A 19,188-nucleotide genomic window follows, 5' to 3' on the forward strand; every position below is an offset into this window, starting at 1 on the left:
AGGTAATTCGGCCCGTCATGTTTATCAGAACTCGCCAATTTTGTGGGCATACTTACCTTCTACCGCCTTATGGCCAGCCAAGGTAGCAAGAAACCCTTGCTGAAACTAAATAAGAACACGATTTTTCCTCTTTTTTCAAAAGAAACTCTTATGTTATATTATATGCAATTCCTAATGTGAGAAAAAACACGAAATCTTTGTAGATTTTCGATTTTCCATTATGAGGGCTATAACCAACAAGTACCCAAAAAGGAGTGGTGTTACAAAAGAACCATCTAATACTCATAAGCAGTAGGTTCATGCCCTACTTCCACCATATTTAATAAGATCATAAAGTCTAAGTAACACTCGAAAGGCAGTGCATTTCCAGGGAATAGTCACAAACACTGCAGTAATGTCGGCCTCCCATACTATAGTGATGCAAAAAGCATTGTGCAATGGAAAACCCTCTTTATGTTCAAAAAATTCCTCCGAAGCAACAATCGGTAGTAACCAAGAAATACCCAAGTAAATGGGAACATTAAATCGCTACTAATGAGCCAGCAGAAAGAGCAAAAAATATTTGTCGTTTTTACTGGTAATACAGCCATGTTTTAGAAGAAAGTAACAGCGTGCTACCTGGCCCCAATATAAGTTTATTACTGATGTACGGAGGATGGAGCAACACCCCCTTTTCAAGCTTACCGTTAATAAGATAACAAACATTTAAACCAGTCATAGGAAAAAAGTAATGCAGTAGGCACCAGGTAGTTAGCCAACCTGTAATATGCCAGAAGGAAATACCAGTTTACACCGGATACTAGGGTAAAAAACCATAGCAATAATAGTATCTCCATTTATTCTAGTGACAGAAAGAGACAGTTTTTATGACCATTAGTAAAAAAACGGCGACAATTTTGGTTAATTCATGCAGTACAATTGCTGCCTATTTAGGCCATTATCATATGCTCAGTAGACCTTAACCAAGTAAAGTCGGGTTCAGCAGAGCGGCATAAAGGAGCCCCCATCGAAAAGAGGCAGAACAACCTCATGCATTAGGCAATCAGTAAACACTTATATCATTAGTAGTACCTGCAACTTACCATAGTCACCATGCCATGGAATGTTTAGCCATATATGCTTCTCATCGAGGAATATCACAACGCGGCATTAGAGCAAGAGCAACATGCTTTCAAAAACCACCCACAACAGTAGTAACTTCAATATAATGCTCCCCTTTTTCATTTTATAGAAAACTTGCAACGAAAAACAAATGGCCAAGGAAGCAGACCTGTGTACTAGAAGCGGTGAGCTCCATGCTTCAATGTCAAAACACAACGTAGATTTCACTAGGCACAGCAACAACCAAACAAAGCTAAGTGAGGGCCAGAGAAGTGCCCTCACCTCTTTATATAAAAAAAAGGAGGGAGTCGGCCCACCAGATCATAGCCATGAGTAGAATCGCCATGAGTGAACCGTCTGTATTACACGACAGTGAGGCCGCCTACGTTCTGGAGAGAGAGAGCCACTGCGCCTTCACGGTAGGTAAATGGTAATAGGGTAGTAAACCACTTAAGTGAAACCCTACTTGCAGGTAATAAATACGGGCCTAATCCCATGGTGAGGAGGTGAAGTTTAAAAAAAGCTAAAAACTATAACTAAGTACCACATAGTGTGTGTGTGTGTGTGTGTGTGTGTGTGTGTGTGTTTATATATTTATTTATACACACACACACACATATATATATATATATATAAAAATATATATATATATATATATATATATATATATATATATATATATATATAGAGAGAGAGAGAGAGAGAGAGAGAGAGAGAGAGAATTGAAGTACAAAGCTTAACAATTTTTTTACACCGTTATAGCTTCAATAAGATTCATAGTGCATTTAGAGTTTAACATCTTGTCTCATGGATGCATTCGGCTTTTCAATCATAATGGATCACCAAGACAATCCGTGGTTACGTGCATCCATCACGCTATCCAAAAAAGTCCATTTATATCTAGAATCCTATGTCAGAGATGGCTAGATTGTAAAGAAACAATTCTTACTGGAAACAATCAAAAAAGTAGAAAATTACTGCGCCGATAATTCTTGATTGAGAACACTCATATTATGCCTCTTCTCCTATGCATCCTAAAAATACTATGCCACCTAGTCATAGCAGCCTATAAGACATCTTTTAAAATTTAAAAATTTGAATCATAGAGGCTACAAACTCCGAGCTTACCCCAACATATTAAGTACTATTTAGGAAATCAATCAATAGAACAAACCATGCATGAACATATTTCAATAAGACCTACTTCACGAGATTGGGTAAGTACCGACCAAAGCTTATGTCCATTAAAAGACACCTAATATATGTTGTTAGTCACCACCTATAAGTTTTACCTAGCTCCAAGAGCTTACCTCAAGAAAGTTAGTATAGGGACTCAAAAAAACAATCTACGTCCAAAGAAACTACCAAGGGAAGGTATGTGAACCCTAACAAACCATCAAACCATGGTAAGAAACCGAACCCCACCAAGGGTGAAGAATCTATCACTAATTCCTAGATACCTCATTAATCTTTGTTCAAGCTTGGTGAGGTTGGCATAAGCTAAGAAGTTTTTAATCAATAAGTCAATGTTATGAAAATCTCCGGTTTCGACAACTCCATAAAAGTTTTAAGTATACATTACATCAACTCCAAAGCATGCATATTGTTTTTTGTGCAGATACCATAAGCTTAAGAAAATGATGCACCAAATGTATAATAAGAGCCTTCACAGGACTGAATTTCTTTTGACAACATCAAACAAGATACCTCATAGTTGGAGCTAGTAGTCATGTCACCATGTTGAGCCATGTGTGTGTACTGATGCAATGTAGTGAAGCTAAGATTGAGTGCAAAAAAAAAAAGCCTAAGTGAGCAATGGACTTACTCACCATATATATCTCCATAATGCCTAGCGCTTGCTTGTTTGCCGGCCTGTCAAGATATGATGTTATGCAGATGATAACCGTCGAGGCATTTTTTCCCTCTTTAGGAGGTTTTTCCCCCCGAGCATTGTATATACGCCCATCATTCTAGGGCTATCTATCTTTCCATTGCACACTAAGTAAAACACTCTCTACTGTGTGCCTTGAGCTTCCTTCGTCTTCTCCAAGCTGTGTGTGTTTCTCTGCAACCCTATTCCAACAGACATGCATACCAAGCGTATCAGAGTCTTTGCCAAATGTGATAAATTTGTTACAAACACATTCAGGAATGGAGTTGTGTCGAAGAAAATCATTACAGTAGACCAAATTTTTAATAGGTTGTTGATACTTCCATCCAATAAGTACATTATCAAATAATTTGTGGTTTCCAAACAATAAGTCAAAACATTCACAAAAAAGTCAGGAAGCTCATTCTGAAAAAGATAGTGCTCGTAAATATAATCTTTGCAAGGTGTTTTTTTGTTGAGATACCTCCTTCCACATGGGCTCACAGCAACCTACATATTCATCAATGATTATAAGTCAAGAAGGTGCCTGATTGGGGTGTTTCCGCCTCTTCCTCTAGTGTAACTATGAGGTTTTCCTTGATTAAAATTAGAGGAAGAGCTAGGTGGCCAGAAAATAAAGTAAATGAGTTGGGGGTAGCAAGAGAATTAGGTCTTTTTAGTGAGGGGGAGTCATCGTCTTCGATGCAAGGCTTGAGTAGGCCATTGATAATCTTCACTCCTTTGTAGCTAGCATAAGTGGTTAGATAAATCCCACGTTTATAAGACTTTAGTTCCTTCAGGATATCCAGCATTAGCCCATGAAAGATGTTGAAAGCAATTTGAGCAATCACTATTTGTTTAGCTTGGCCTCCTGTAGAGGCTTGTATTGGAAGGGCATTTGGAATGGTCGATAAGGTTGAGCTTGAAGGGGGCTTTGATGAGTTTCCCTTTGTCTAAGAGCTGTCCCCCTTTCAAAATTTTGAGTCTACAATCCTTAACAATAGAGGTAGGAAGATTAGCCAAGTACACCCAGGTTTCACTAAGAATTGGTGCTAAAAAAGCTTTGTTAGGTAGTACACAGAGCTGATGGTCCACCCCAAAAGATTCAATTTCAATTTGTCTAACAGGTAGTAAGAAAGGGAAAACCTTGGATATTTTTGGTACCATTTCTAAAAGGTTATAGTCACTAAGAGAGCAAAGACTGTGTGTTTTATTTTCATAACTTGAAAGAGAGGACTGTGTGTATTCATTCGATCTCTGCTTTGTCGTTATGGAGCTTGCAGTGCAACCTACACAGGTCGGTTACTGTATATTTGTTCTTGGTATTATGGTTATCTCTCCTTTGTATATATAGGTCTGAAGGTGATGTAAACACCTCTGCTTACAGGCATGTGAACCATGTGACTTAGCTTGGTAAGGCCCACTGTGTGGGTGGCTAAGTTAGATTTCATTTGGCATTTGAAAAAAAAACTTGGTGTGGATGATTATGGTTTAAGGATCCCGTTACTATTTCTGTTTATGTTTTTGATTTTGTGAGCTTTTCTTAAACAATTTACTGCATAAAAAATAGGGCACCTAAGGTATTGGGAGTATGGGAAATCGCTTCTTTCTCTTCTTCTTCAAGAAGGTCTAGATCTAGAAGGGGATTGATAACCTTTTTTGAATGCTTAATTTCTATAGGGACAGCCGGGAGGTTATTGATAAAATACAACTTGTTCACAATAGTGGGTAAAGAAGTGAAATAAAATTCAAGATCTGAACTATCGTGTACATCAGTCATGGGTAGTTTGGCTAGGAAGGTACCAAATGTTTCTAAAAGCTTTTCCTTCTCTTTCCTAGAAAGAATCAGTAAAGAGAGCTAGTCATTGACCGAGGCTATGTTTAAGACTGACATATTAGTGGGTGAGTATAGCTTGTTTTCAAAATCAAGCAACTTTTTTGTGGAATTCCACACCTTTGAAACAAGAAATTATACATTGGGTACCAATCGGTGGAACAGGAATGTCTTCTTCTAGTCCATATCCCAAACGGGTGAGAGATGGAATCCAAGACGCCTGAATCAATCACCATATAAGTATTAAACAAACCATTAGGGATTTAATTATTGTCTTACCAGTATTAAGTTTTCTCAGTATATGATGGATACCTAACCAAAGGTATCCCGGGAAATTTTGTGTGTGTTTGAAATATAAAATCCCATCATTCAGAATCATATACTGAGATACTTAAATAATGTTTTCAAGACATATTGTGTAACGAACAAATCAAAGAAGAATTTCTTGATACATATAAAATTCATTACAAGATACTTTGATACATGACAAAGTAGGAGTTAAAGCCGGAACTCCTATCACATGAAAGCAGGGATCTTTACCTCCCAAAACCAACCACAAGTACAATTAATTAGAACTAATTTATACTAAATGGGTGACAAGTATCCAAGCAATCCCCACTGCTCGTTATTGATGTCACATCCAAGACCCCAACCATACTCCTAAACATATATTATGTTTTCTTTAGCTCGTCTATGTAAGTAGGGTCTATAACTAAGCCAATAGCAATTAGGAACGCTATCTCCAAACCATGTAAACCCATAAAGTTTTTTAAAGACCGTAATAGTCTTTTGCCTACTATGCACAGCCAAGAGCTTGTCTTGAATCTGTTGTAGCTTAAATATGTCTCGAGTGACGCTCATCCTAGTTGTCTGCATGTAACCCTATTATCAAGAATAATTAGACATGTGGTTAATACCCTTATGTAATAATCCTAACTATTGCCCCACTTTATGATTATTTCAATATATTTGTATGAATCCCCCAATTGTTACATTCTATGGTATATACACTTACTTTTCTTTCAAAAATCAACCAATTTCATTATATGTTTCTTTAATTTGTAAAAATCTTGGCAACATTTTTTTGTAATATCACTCTTTTAAATAAAAAAAACCCAAGTAAACATTGACTTTCTTCCTAACAGGAGGTTTTCATAACTTAATGCTTCATAGCTTGACCCATATCTATAATTATGCTTACCACTTAATAGAAATCTTAGGGTTTTCGAAACAATTCCGAAGGAAAGCACATAATATGACATAACAACTTCGTACATGATTTCAAAGTAAGTGAAACTTATTGTAAGTAGAGCTCATGTACCGCAGTACTTGGTTACTATTTGTCGTCGTCATCGCTCTTGTACACGTTTTATTGTCCAAGGTTTTGCAATTCCGTCAGTGCTACGCCCTTCAAATGATATTTTTATGTGTATTAGCTTTATGCTCATGCTTTTTACTATTATCATATGTGCTTTACTTTAATGCTTCACTACTCGTATAATTGTATATTTACTTTTGTATGTGTATATGTGAGAAATTATATGTGTGTTTTGTGTACTTTTTTGTATATATGTCCTTGTACATGCATATGTTGTAAGTAATCAAAAAGTGCTTTTTATAATCATGCATGTGTATGTGTGAGTCTATGTTTATATGAATATGAACAAAACGGCATTTCAAACTCTTTCTGATGTAACAGCCCCATATCCGCACCATACTTGTGATGATATCAATTATCATAGATTTTTCACCCCTTTTATGTGTGTGTACATATGTCTGAAAACCCCTTCCGTGTACCTCTAATCGTGTGTGTTGTTTTGAGAGAGAGAACAACGAATTCTTAAGTGTTATGCCGTGGAGACCTATTAAAATCCTTTGTGTGTGCATAACAAGGTATAAAAAAGACTTTCCCTTGTGCGTCTACCAGTGTGTGTGCGGTTTCTGATACAAAATATCGATTACCTCTTGTATTTTGTCGTATGTTGCTCTTTCGTATGCACTTGAAGGCTCACTATGCGGCCTTTGTCTTCTCCAGTTGGTGTGTGCGCAGTTTGTAGCTCTTTAGAGTGAGAAGAAGCTTAGCGCAGTAATCGCAAGGGACCTCCGTGAGCAAGTAATAGCGCAGTATGTTCAAGGTTCACCTGTACGATGTAATAAGAGAGCGCTTGTGTGCGTAGCCAATACACAACAGCAGTTTGTGCACTATCAGCGTAGTTAGAGGGCGTGTGTGTGTAAAAAAACCTATGCAATACTGTACTGAGCACAATTTGTAAATAGCATGAGTGTGTGTCACGCAATACCAGTTTTGTTCATGCTTCTGTACATATAGTCTACTTATATACACACCCTTTGAATTCAGTGCATTAACTAAGCAGGTGCAAGTGGCTTTCTTGTGTAAGTGTATCCACCCCTCGGGGTGTTTGCTAAAAATATCCCTTTAGCCAACTAAGCATATCTCTTTCCACCACTTATTCAAAACAAAGGATTTAATATCCTTAGCACTGGATATTTATTCATTTACTCAAGGGTTTGTACATTTTTTTGAAGACTTCCACCACCAAAAATAATAATAATACATTGTTCTATGTCAGAAATAGTACAATGACAAGCCATATGGCTTATGTTTATTTTAAAAAAAACCGTTCGGTCCTTGCTTGGGTCCTTCTTTTGTCTCCAAATCCGTCCATCATTCATCTGCTAATGAAGTAGTTGCATGTGCAATTGTAAAGGTTTAGTAAATCCGTGGGAGCATGTCATCAATACATGTGCAATCTCATGTTTTTAATTTTTTTGAATATGTTAATGGTATTATATATTATGTGTGCATGTGCATCTGTGCGTGTGTGTGCGGTATCAAAGGATGATACTCGTATGTGGCATGTCCCATATATTTTGTGTGTGTGTGTGGTGTGTGTGTGTGTGTGTGTGTGTGTGTGTGTCTATGTGTATATATATAGAGAGATATAAGAGAGAGAGAGAGAGAGAATTGAAGTACAAAGCTTCATGTGTGTATACATGTATATATATATATATATATATACATGTGTGTGTGTGTGTACACACACACACACACATATACATATACATATATATATATATATAAGAGAGAGAGAGATATAAGAGAGAGAGAGAGAGAGAGATTGAAGTACAAAGCTTCATGTGTGTATACATGTATATATATATATATATACATGTGTGTGTGTGTACACACACACACACACACATATACATATACATATATATATATATTATATATATATATATAAGAGAGAGAGAGAGAGAGAGAGAGAGAATTGAAGTACAAAGCTTAACATTTTTTTACCGCCGATATAGCTTCAATAAGATTCATAGGGCATTTGGAGTTTCTTTTAGAAAACAGCATCTAACTCACACATGCATTCATCCTTTGAATCCTAAGGATGAGATATAAACCTATAATGTGCCGAATAAAATTTTTTTTCTTAGAGCCAAGGTTGAATGACTTGTTTAGGATTTTTTGAAACTTATTTGGTAGTAACTTTTCGAAATTTTTTGAAACCATGTTTCATGAAAAAAAAGTGGGATCCAAAAAAAGAACTAGTTAACTTGGTATTTCATTTCAAATTTATTCGTTTCACCCAGACTTATGTCAATTGTCTTTCTTTTGATTTAGAATCAAGACCATAGAAAACTTACAAGACCAAGTCAAGATTCACATTTCAGATCTAGAATAGAAGTGATCAAACCCAATTGTGTACCGAATGATCAAACTTATTTTTGGATATTCAATGTTGATTCCAAAGGGCCTTTATCATTTTCAAGCTAATAGAAATGTCCTAAATCATCTTGAAAGTTGTATGCTTATTACCATATCAAAGCTACTAATATTTTTTGTTATCCATTATCAAATCCCATAATGTTTAGGATAATCTACCATCATAAGTGGAAGTTATCCAAAAACATCAGTTTTTTATTCAATAAGCACTAGTTTTTGCCACCGAAATTTAAGGATGTATAATTTAGTCAGTACCAAAGAACACTAGATCTCTAGACTCAAGGGCTAGAAAATTACTAGGAATGATCCTTTTAGTATAGAGTCAATAATCAATATAAGTTAATTGGATGATTATTAGAAATGCTCCTTTTAGTATAGAGTTAATTATCAATAGAAGCTATAAGTGAATGATACTTCACCTAGAGCTACTTGAGACATTTGTTAAGAGACAAACTTTAAGATCTTACCAAAAGAAATCGCACCAATTTTACCAAATACAGGAGTGCATAAGCCTTTTCAATCATAAGGGATCACCAAGCCAATCACGGTTATGTGCATCCATCACACTATCCAAAAAAGTCCGTTTATACTTAGAATCCTATGTCAGAGATGGCTAGATTGTAAAGAAACAATTCTTAGTGGAAACAATCAAAAAGTAGAAGATCATTGCGCTGATAATTCTTGATTGAGAATACTCATATTATGACTCTTCTCCTATGCATCCTAAAAATACTATGCCACCGGTCATAGCAGCCTGTAAGAGACATCTTAAGAAAAAAAATTGAATCATAGAGGCTACAAACTCCGAGCTTACCCAACATATTAAGTACTATTTAGGAAATCAATCAATAGAACAAACCATGCATGAACATATTTCAATAGACCTACTTCACAAGATTGGGTAAGTACCGGCCAAAGCTTATGTCCATTAAAAAACACCTAATATATATGCTTTTAGTCACCACCTATAAGTTTTACCTAGCCCAAAGAGCTTACCTCAGGAAAGTTAGTATAGGGACTCAAAAAAACAATCTACGTCCAAAGAAACTACCAATAACCAAGGGAAGGTATGTGAACCCAACAAGCCATCAAACCATGGTAAGAATCCGAACCCCACCAAGGGTGAAGATTCTATCACTAGTTCCTAGATACATCATTAATCTTTGTTCAAGCTTAGTGAGGTTGGCATAAAGCTACGAATTTTTTAATCAATAAGTCTCTCCGGTTTACACAACTCCATGTTTTAAGTATACATTACATCAACTCCAAAGCATACATATTGTTTTTGTGCTGATACCATAAGCTTAAGAAAATGTGATGAAATTTTGGTTCCTGAGCAGATTTTGGCACATAGGGGCATTCTTCCAATGAGAGAGCTACGAATTTTTTAATCAATAAGTCAATGTTATGAAAATCTCCGGTTTACACAACTCCATGTTTTAAGTATACATTACATCAACTCCAAAGCATACACATTGTTTTTGTGCAGATACCATAAGCTTAAGAAAATGTGATGAAATTTTGGTTCCTGAGAAGATTTTGGCACCAAATGAAGGATAAGAGCCTTCACAGGACAGAATTTCTTTTGACAACATCAAACAAGATAGCTCATAGTTGGAACTAGTAGTCATGTGACCATGTTGAGCCGTGTGTGTGTACTGATGCAATGTAGTGAAGCTAAGAATGAGTGCAAAAAAAAAAGCCTAAGTGAGCAATGGACTTACTCACCATATATAACTCCCTAATGCCTAGCGCCTGCTTGTCTGCGGGACTGTCAAGATATGATGTTATGCAGATGCATGATTTTCTTCCCTCATAAAGTAACAGTCCAGGGGTCATGAAGAGTGAAATGGAGTTGTAATATTTTTGCCCACAGCTGTTTAAGGTGAAAAGGTCATCATTTAAGTAGTACATTCAAGGTAATAGGAAGTGATTCCTGAAACAATGCATCAGTAAGCCTATAGGCCAAACTAGAGGGAGCCATTAGCCAAAAAAAAGTGTACATGTGCTTACATTTTCTCCATTCTTGTAAATTTCCTGTGTTTATGGATTTCCCAATTAAGCATTCCAACCTAAGAGGCAGGAGATGAGCCCATAACGATAGCCATAATTACAGGGAAAGTACTCTTAACGGGAGCAATAATTACGGGGGAAAGGGCACCAACGATCCTTTCCCGACTGTCAAGTGTCCAGGGACGAGGGGCAAGCACGATGAGGTGGCAGCATTTCCAAAAATTGGGGCTCACTTCACTTACAGGGTTTTCTAATTACCAATGCTGATGTGTCATTCATTCAGCAATGCACAATGGGCATTCCCAGTAGGAATGGACAGCCCAGACGGGCCGCCCCTTGACCCTGGACTTTGACGGATAGTGTGTGCTTGTGTATGTGTGTTGAGAGAGAGAGAGAGAGAGAGAGAGAGAGAGAGAGAGGGGGATTAAGTTTGTGTAGGTTTCCTATCATCTTTCAGCACACATTCTTGAATCTCAACACTACTACACATCATTTAAAGCTCTGCTCGCAAAAATATCACAACAAAAGTGGCTTAGCCACAAACTGCAGTTTCATAACAGGAAAAAAGTCGCTTTCAACATTCAGAAAGCGAAGATTTGATCATACGTCTTTGAGATGTACTAGTTTTAACTACAACCTCCAAGAGCCCCTTCTTGGACTATTTATTCTACATTGCCTTAATATCTACCCTTTCCGGATCAAAAACATGGCTGTGAAGAAATGAATGGTTACATCAGTAGTGTAGATAAGAGAAAATTGTTACAACAGTTCAAGCACTGCAAAGATCAAAGCATAGTAGAAAAATGGCCACTTACACACGTGTGTGTGTGTGTGTGCGCGCGCGCATGCTCACACCTCCAAATCCAGAAAAATATTTATCCTGTAGACGCAATAGCTCCTTCCGTTTGCAAGAACTCCATGACCGTCTTTTCCACCCTTTCCTGAAGCTTTTTGTTTCTAAATTGCTGCAGAACTTCCGCCCAAATGAAAACACCAAGGTGCTCCGTGCTGTCTGAGGGTCAATGCCCTAGCTTGGAAGTAAAAGATCTGATCCTCTTCAAGGTCACTGATAGCTGCACCATGAGAGCATTTCACATCATCGGCAATTATCTGAAGGTTTGGCTTCACGCTTACAGTTGCCCTTGGTGCCAAAAGCAAACTTCTACTCAGCTGGCCAGCATCTGTCTGCTGCGCGTACCTGTTAATGTAATGGTGAGTTTCTTTTACCTTCCAACTGTTTCAATGAAAGTGTGTGAGAATGTGTGTGTGTGTGTGTGTGTGTGTGTGTGTGTGTGTGTTTTATGTCCTCATCAGATGAGAGGGGACCTAGTCTATGACACATAGGGATGAGTGCCCAGTGTCTGGGCAAATGTAGGGTGAACCCGGCTAGTGTGACCAATCACTAGTCTATGACACCATTGGGATATGTCGTCCTCTCTTCTGATGGTACATCACTGTGTCTGTGTGTGTGTGTGTGTGTGTGTGTGTGTGTGGTGTGTGTGTGTGTGTGTGTGTGTGTGTGTGTGTGAGTGCGCGCGCACGCGTGCTGGGTGGAATTGATTATGGCGTGGATGAATGGAGTTAGGGTACACAATAGTTCATCATACTCTCTCCTCTGATGGGGACATAACTTGTGCACGCGCATGCATGCTTGTGGGTTTTTTGTTTGTTAGAAGGGGGGGGGGGGGGGGGGGGGGGGGGGGGGGGCGGCATTGTTTGTTGTTTTTTGTTGGAGGTGGAAGGCCCTGCATGCACATCTGTAACTGCTATGTAGGTGTGCATGATGGAGACCATATCAGAGATTCATTTCTCACCTGTTGACTTTCACGTTGCCATCGAACACACAATGGCCAGAAGAATGCATAACGATACACTTGTGTAACTGGCGTGCAAAGCCACGTGGGTGACTCAAGATTAGCCTGCTGTGCAGATCTTGCAATTGGCTTTGTCCCGCCAGTAAAAAGCTGTTCATTTTTGTTGTAGTATCTGGCCCTAGTTGTTGTATGTGGATATTGTGCCTGTTAAGTCTGCTACCAATCACCGCCTCTACGAGCTCATAACTACTGGACTCTTTCTGCAACATGTGAAAAGGAAACATTGCATTCAGCAAAAAGCAGGCAAACCAAAAGGAAAAAAAAAACAGTTCGGAAAGTAGTTCACACGGACAAGCCTCTCACAGCACATCATCAGCATAGTGGCACATGTAAACACAGAGCAGAAGACCTAAAACCCAAGAATCCAGATGAATAATAGCCACAGCAAGTAATACACATTCGCACACAGTCAAACTATATAACCAGATGCACATGACAGAAAAAGCATACGTGACTCACCTGAGCGACACAAGTTTGTTTAATGTGGACTGCATCCCTTGCTTGGTTCTGCACATAATTGTGCTGCACTTTCCCCTCATCCTCAATGAAAAACTCCACAACTGCATTAGCCCAGTACAGCTTTCCAGCTTCTCCTATAAACTCTTCAACAATGTTAATCTCTGCTCCTTTCCCGATGAAAACAAGAAGACGGGGACTAGACAAGGCATAGACTGGCTTTTCACCACCTTCACTACCACCTTGAGATGAGTAATACAAAACATGCAGGGGCATCTGCACCTTGACACCCTCTGGAACAATTATAACACCCAATTCTCTTACTCCAAGTCCATTAAGAGAAGCAAAAAAATCTCCATTTATCCAATCCACTGATTCTCCCAATTTAGGAATCACATACTCTTTAACGTAATCTTCAGGTAGTGATGACAAGCCACCATAAAAGACACCAGCCTGATCTTTCAGGCCACTAGAGGATGAGCTTGATACAACACCGTCAGCAAACAGCATACACATGTTTTCATCTGACGTACGCTGAAAATTTGAAAGCTCAAGCCTTGAATCTTGAGAAGGCAAAGAAGCAGGCTCTACACCAGAATTTTTTAGAAATCTCAGATCTGTATATCGGTAGGCCTCCACTTTGTTAGTCGGCCATTGTAAAGAAAGTGTAGCTTCTGCAGAACGCTCGCGAAGACGTGACAAGACCTCTTTAGCAGTTGTATTCAACCCTGGAGCATAGTCTAACTCCTCCAGCTTCTCTGCCAGATCCAGCACAAAGACATCTGGACCAAAACTCAGAGTCGAAGATTTCTGCTCACTCAATGATGCTTCGTTTGTTGCAATCGCTGAATTCTTCACTCCTGGCCCTTTTCTTGCTATCCTAAGGGTGAGAATGAGATCAGAATAACCAAAACACTGCTTTGCAATCAAAGTATTGGATAAGCTACAGAATATACTTAAAGACTCAGATAAATTACACAAGCAACAGGAACATATCCCTTTCAATGCTAAGTGATTCGCTCTCCCATGTGCCAAAAGTTTAAACTCTAAAGCATTACTTTGAGAAGAGGGCAACACGATTTTAGCATACACTTAGGATATTGGCACAAACACAGTGCACACTCACTTAAGAACCAACTTAATGGTAATAGGATGGGATGGCGAGGACGGAGTAAGTCTGCTTGCACAGAAACCAACTCCTGACGCTCAGCTTCAATATCTTGCTCACTATCTGCCCATAAGTTGGAAATGATATGCATAAGTTCATAAATACAGAACAAGTCTAAAACTTCCTACAGAGGAACGTGCAAGATATAGGCTCATGGTAGTCATCCACGAGCCAATGAAACCATAAGTTGAATCATTGACTAAATACAGCAACAATCCTCACTAACCTCATAATGCCTGAAAAGAGGGGTAGAGCTAGGTCGTGATGTACTTTCTCTGCCAAACCAAACAATCCAAGAATGAGCTTCTCTATCTGAGTCATGTTATCATTGCAATAAGATTTACGTTCACCGGGTTTTTCCCTCATAAATCTTTCGAAATTTCTTAGCTACTACTGGGCCAAACTAGGTTGGAAGTGAAAACTCGTCTGTGAGTTCAACCGTGTAAATCTCCAGTGAAGAAAAGCTTTCTCCTATCGTAAGAGTTGCGCCACACAACACCCACATGGAAGAATCACATGCACACAGCAAACGCCATGCTATACACTTCAAAAGAATGCTTGCAGCCAAAAGCTGAAACGGAAGACGAGGCAGAACAGACCTTCGAAGGCACGGAAGAGATCGGCACAATCTTGCACGCAAACAAGCTCAATAAGATGAGAGGCCCATTTCAAGAATGTGCCCCAAGTGAACTTGTATCTTCCACAAATTTATCAAGGATTACTCAAAAGTTGTCGTTCCTCTTAAGTAAGTTCCGAACGGAGGGTGAAAGGACCGATGCGTTCGAGACCACACCGTGATGTTAATCCTCTTATTATCTAAAAGGAGAGAGCTTCAAGACATTAAAACACTTGGCAACTATTGCACCTAGGTTGCATATGGTGGATCTTACAAGCCATTGGTTGTTGAAATGGATGCTAGTGATGCGATTGGTAGAGTCCTTTATCAGGATGGATGTCCTATTAAGTCGAAGCTTTAAATGTGTTTTCCTAAATGTGAACAACGCTATATGTTGTGATTTACTTAGAAGAAGCATTATCTATGGCTCTACTACTTGTGCTTTGTCCTACTTTAGTGAGGAGGACTATCTCAAAAGACCAAAGGCTAGATGGTTGAGCTTCTGCAAGAGTTTTGACTTTGGCATCCAATGTAGGAAAGGATCTCAGTGCTCACAATCAAGTGCTCGATGCACTCAATGGAATCCGTAAGGTTGCCGCCTGTCTATGTCTTAAATTTCAACAGATCTCTCTTGCTCTCATTGAACGATATGCCATGCTGATCACAAGATCTGGAATTAAATCAAGTTGAGACATTACTTGCATACAAGCCTCGCTGATTCGGAGACCCATATACCTAGATGAATCCGAGATAAGCCCAATTTCACTTTTAAAGGAAGGTGCAAGGTATAGACTCATGGTTGTCACCCATAAGGCAATATAACCATCAATTCCATCATGCATAGTACTACTAAATACTACGATATCCCCACTAACGTCGTCAGTGCCCAATAGTTGGAGTAGGACTAGGTACCAATATATGCTCACCCCCACCCACCCTCACACACACACAAGAGCATGCTTCAAAATCTTCGTATTGAGTTTCCCTCGTAACTCTAGAGATGCAGGACTTGAGTGATTAACATGAAGAGATGAAACAAACAATCTTCTATTAAGGATGGCCTATTGTTTGCTGTCACGTGACACATCCCAACCCTATGTGTCCGTGGACAAGCTACACCATAGCAGGGTTCTCGTTAGTCAAGTCAAGTTAAATTAGAAGTGATCTGGCACTTTTGTGAGTCTATTCGTAGACCGTGCATGCCCAGTCACTTAGTGTAGATGCATATCCTCTGGTTGCACACAGCATAAGCATAAGCATTTCCATCAGATTCCATCAGAGTCGGTTTGGGAATCTTTCAAGTGACTTTATCCCATTTTCCCTATTTTTGACAATTTTCACTTATTTGTTAAGTGACTTTTGTTGGGTAGTCAGTAGGGCAAATTGGGTAAGTTAATATATAAGAAAACCCAAGTTAGCTCCACAGCAGAAGAGGCAGCAAGAGCTTCCGCTCAACAGGCAACTTCTCAGCAGAACACAACCCCCCCCCCCCCCCCCCCCCCCCCCCCCCCCCCCCCCCCCCCCCCCCCCCCCCCCCCCCCCCCCCCCCCCCCCAATACACATCCCCCTTGAAGTTCCCCCCCCTTATGGCACAGTTCTCAGCCCAGATCAGCCCAGAGACTTAGTGTTTTGGGATATCGGCCCATCAGCAAAACGCCAGCAAAGCAGATCAGCCTTTTAGCGTTTTTGCATTGCTGCCCCTTCAGCCTTTGATTTGCAGATACCAACCAGCCTAGCATTAGTAAATTCCAGCATATGGCATCAGATCTGCAGCGTTTCCCAACCAGCAGAACCTCAGCCATGACAGCGTTTTGGTAGCAGATCCACAGTTTCAGCCATTGAAGAAAACGCAGATTTCAGCCCTTGAAGAAACGCAGATTTTCAGCCTCACACTCCGTAGCAGATTCCCCCCAAGTTGGTTGCAGATGTTCCCCCATTTTCAGCCATAAAAACGCAGCCAAAACAGAGAATTTCAGCCACCAAACAGTCCATGAAAATCAACAGTTAGAAGACCACAGATTTCAGCCATCAAGTCATCGTCGTCACCGCCGTCATCGTCATCGGCATAGTCCCTGTAACAAACTTGGACACTCCAAGTCAAGAATCAATCACGACAGCACCAAATAACCACTTCAAACAATTCACAGATCACAATAGATTTTACACTGGCCCGGCGGAGTTCCGTGCCTAGAGATATTGGCCCCAAAGACTGGCGCCCCTTTCGGTATTTCTTTTATATTAATCAAATCAAAGTACAAGAGTGGTTAGGGTTTCACTCTCAGACTCTGCGTCCAGATGCTCTGAGAAGTGAATGCCCAAACCACTTATTTAAAGTTACAAGGGATGCCCAAAAGCAGAGCCCCAAAAGCTTGAAAGCAAAAGCTCTTTTCCCTCTCTCACAGAGAGCTTCTGAAAGCAAAAGCAAATTCTCTCTCTCTCTCTCTCTCTCTCTCTCAATGAGAGCCAATAAAAAGAAAGTTCTCTTTTTCCCAAATCATAGAAAAAAGCTGAGATTTGCGTCGCCGAAAATTTCCCCAAAAAAAAAAAAAAAAGCTTTTTCACCTCCGCGATTTTCGGAAATTAGGGTTTTTGGTAAAAATTAGGGTTTGCAGGAATTTTAGGGTTTCTGGCAGAAATTAGGATTTGTGCTGTCCGCCACGTCATCACTTTGTGACATACCCCTCTCTTGAAAGCATTGTAATCGACCGCGATTACGCCTGCAAAACCGATAAAAGCCATAAACCGTCTTAGCAGACACTGACTGTTAGTACCTACGTACTAGGAACACACATCTAGCACATGTACAAAATCGACAGTCACATCACACGACCTCATAGGACATCACCAGACATCACAGGACATCACAGGACATCACATGACATTCAACATTCATTCGGATCTTAGACCATGATTTATCGGCAATGTAGCTAGCAATCATATCTAGGTCCAATCGGGACCTCATCAATGTCCGATTGACTAACCCCTGTTGCAACCATGTCTATTCGAGATCAATCAGACCAAAATGCTGCAGTCATTTCGGCTATCAGTTCCTGCACTCACAAGAAGTCAAGAAAGAATCAGTATCATTATCAAGAATTCCATTTCATAAAGTCATCCAGTAGAATACTGTCAGCTATCAGTATCCCTGAAGCTCAAAGAGACATCAGTGACTTTAGTATCAAAATCGAGGCATCTGTTGACAAAGGAGCGGAGTGACTCCCCTCTTGTGCATCCCACTGCACCAGATCTCCGGCCAAGCTGAATTCTGGGTTCCGTTTGGAGTAGACTATGCTAAATCAAAACATCAAGGTAAAGTTTCACAATCCGAGGAGTATCTGCTAGGTCCTCCTCCTCCATCAACTTCGCATAAAGTGCAGGAAAGTTCTTGAAGTTAACCAAGAACCGCCTTCGGACTTTACCTTTCTTCGTATCGTTATGTGCCAAAATCTGTTCAGGAACAAGGATCTCCTTGTTTTCTTCCACTTCAGGTTGCTCATCAGGCTCCCCATCATCAGGCACATCACCCTTAACAGGTTTCAAGAGACTCACATGCAGCATTGTGAATCCTCCAAGTATCTGGCAGTTTCAATCAGAAGGAGACATCATTTATCTTTTCAGTAATCTGGAAAGGTCCGTAGTATCACATACTAAGCTTTGGAAAAAAGCCTCTCCTTTCCCTTTTCTTTCTTAGGCGTGCCTTCTCAAAAGTAAGAGCACCCAATCATCCTCCTTCATTTCAAGTCGCGACGATGGCGATCCGCTGCCTTTTTCTGTCGTTCTTGAGACTTCTGCAAAGTCTCGCAAACCTTGGCAAAAGCCGTATCCAAATCTCACGAATATTCATTCGCTTCAAATATCTAATCTTTCGTGCTCAGGAAGGATGGAATCTTCGCAGCACTTTCAACAATCTCACATGGCGTCTTCCCCGTCGAAGAGTGTATCGTGTTATTGTAGGCAAATTCCACCAAAGGTAAGTTCTTTTCCCATTGAGTCTTCTGATCCGAGATACAAGACGTCAATAAATCTAAAATCACTGAATTGGCAATCTCAGATTGCCCGTCAGTCTACAAGTGGAACGATGACGAGAACTGCAACCGCGTGCCAATGTTCTCCCAAATTGCCTTCCAAAACAAACTCATAAATCTGAGGTCTCTATCAGAGACAATCGTCTCAGACGTGCCATGTAATCGGAAAATCATCATGATCATTCTGTGTTCTCGGGAAATCAAAAATGAAATCCATTGCAATATTTTCCGAGGGGTGGGTGGGTATGGGTAAAAGGCTCTAACAATCCTTGTGCCTTATGCCTGTCAAACTTGACCTTCTGGCATACTAAGCAGCTGCGCACAAACTGTTCCACATCCTTTGAGTCTCGGCCAAAAGAAGTATCTCTCTACCCCCTTCACGGTGGTAGCAATGCCGCGGTGACCCGTAAAAGGTGGACACTGGCATTCAGTCATAACCTTTTCCCTCAACGGTTGTGTAACGCACAACATAATCTT

The 19,188-nt window shown here is 39.9% G+C and overlaps 1 pseudogene across 1 annotated transcript in view; it reads right to left on the reverse strand.

Moving 5' to 3' along the window:
• Window positions 1-11,088: 11,088 nt before the first annotated feature.
• The window catches only part of LOC147444709 (protein ABCI7, chloroplastic-like), a 30,905-nt pseudogene continuing 22,805 nt past the window's right edge, over window positions 11,089-19,188 (reverse strand). The window contains exons 2-4 of the transcript XR_015190059.1: window positions 12,906-13,782; window positions 12,387-12,646; window positions 11,089-11,770 (exon numbers count right to left, since the gene is read on the reverse strand). The product of XR_015190059.1 is annotated as a protein ABCI7, chloroplastic-like (transcript). The remainder of the gene's footprint in view (window positions 11,771-12,386; window positions 12,647-12,905; window positions 13,783-19,188) is intronic.

The sequence above is a fragment of the Adiantum capillus-veneris genome, chromosome 13 (genome assembly GCF_014529385.1).
Source record: "Adiantum capillus-veneris isolate H3 chromosome 13, ASM1452938v2, whole genome shotgun sequence".
In the NCBI taxonomy this organism is placed as follows: domain Eukaryota; kingdom Viridiplantae; phylum Streptophyta; class Polypodiopsida; order Polypodiales; family Pteridaceae; genus Adiantum; species Adiantum capillus-veneris.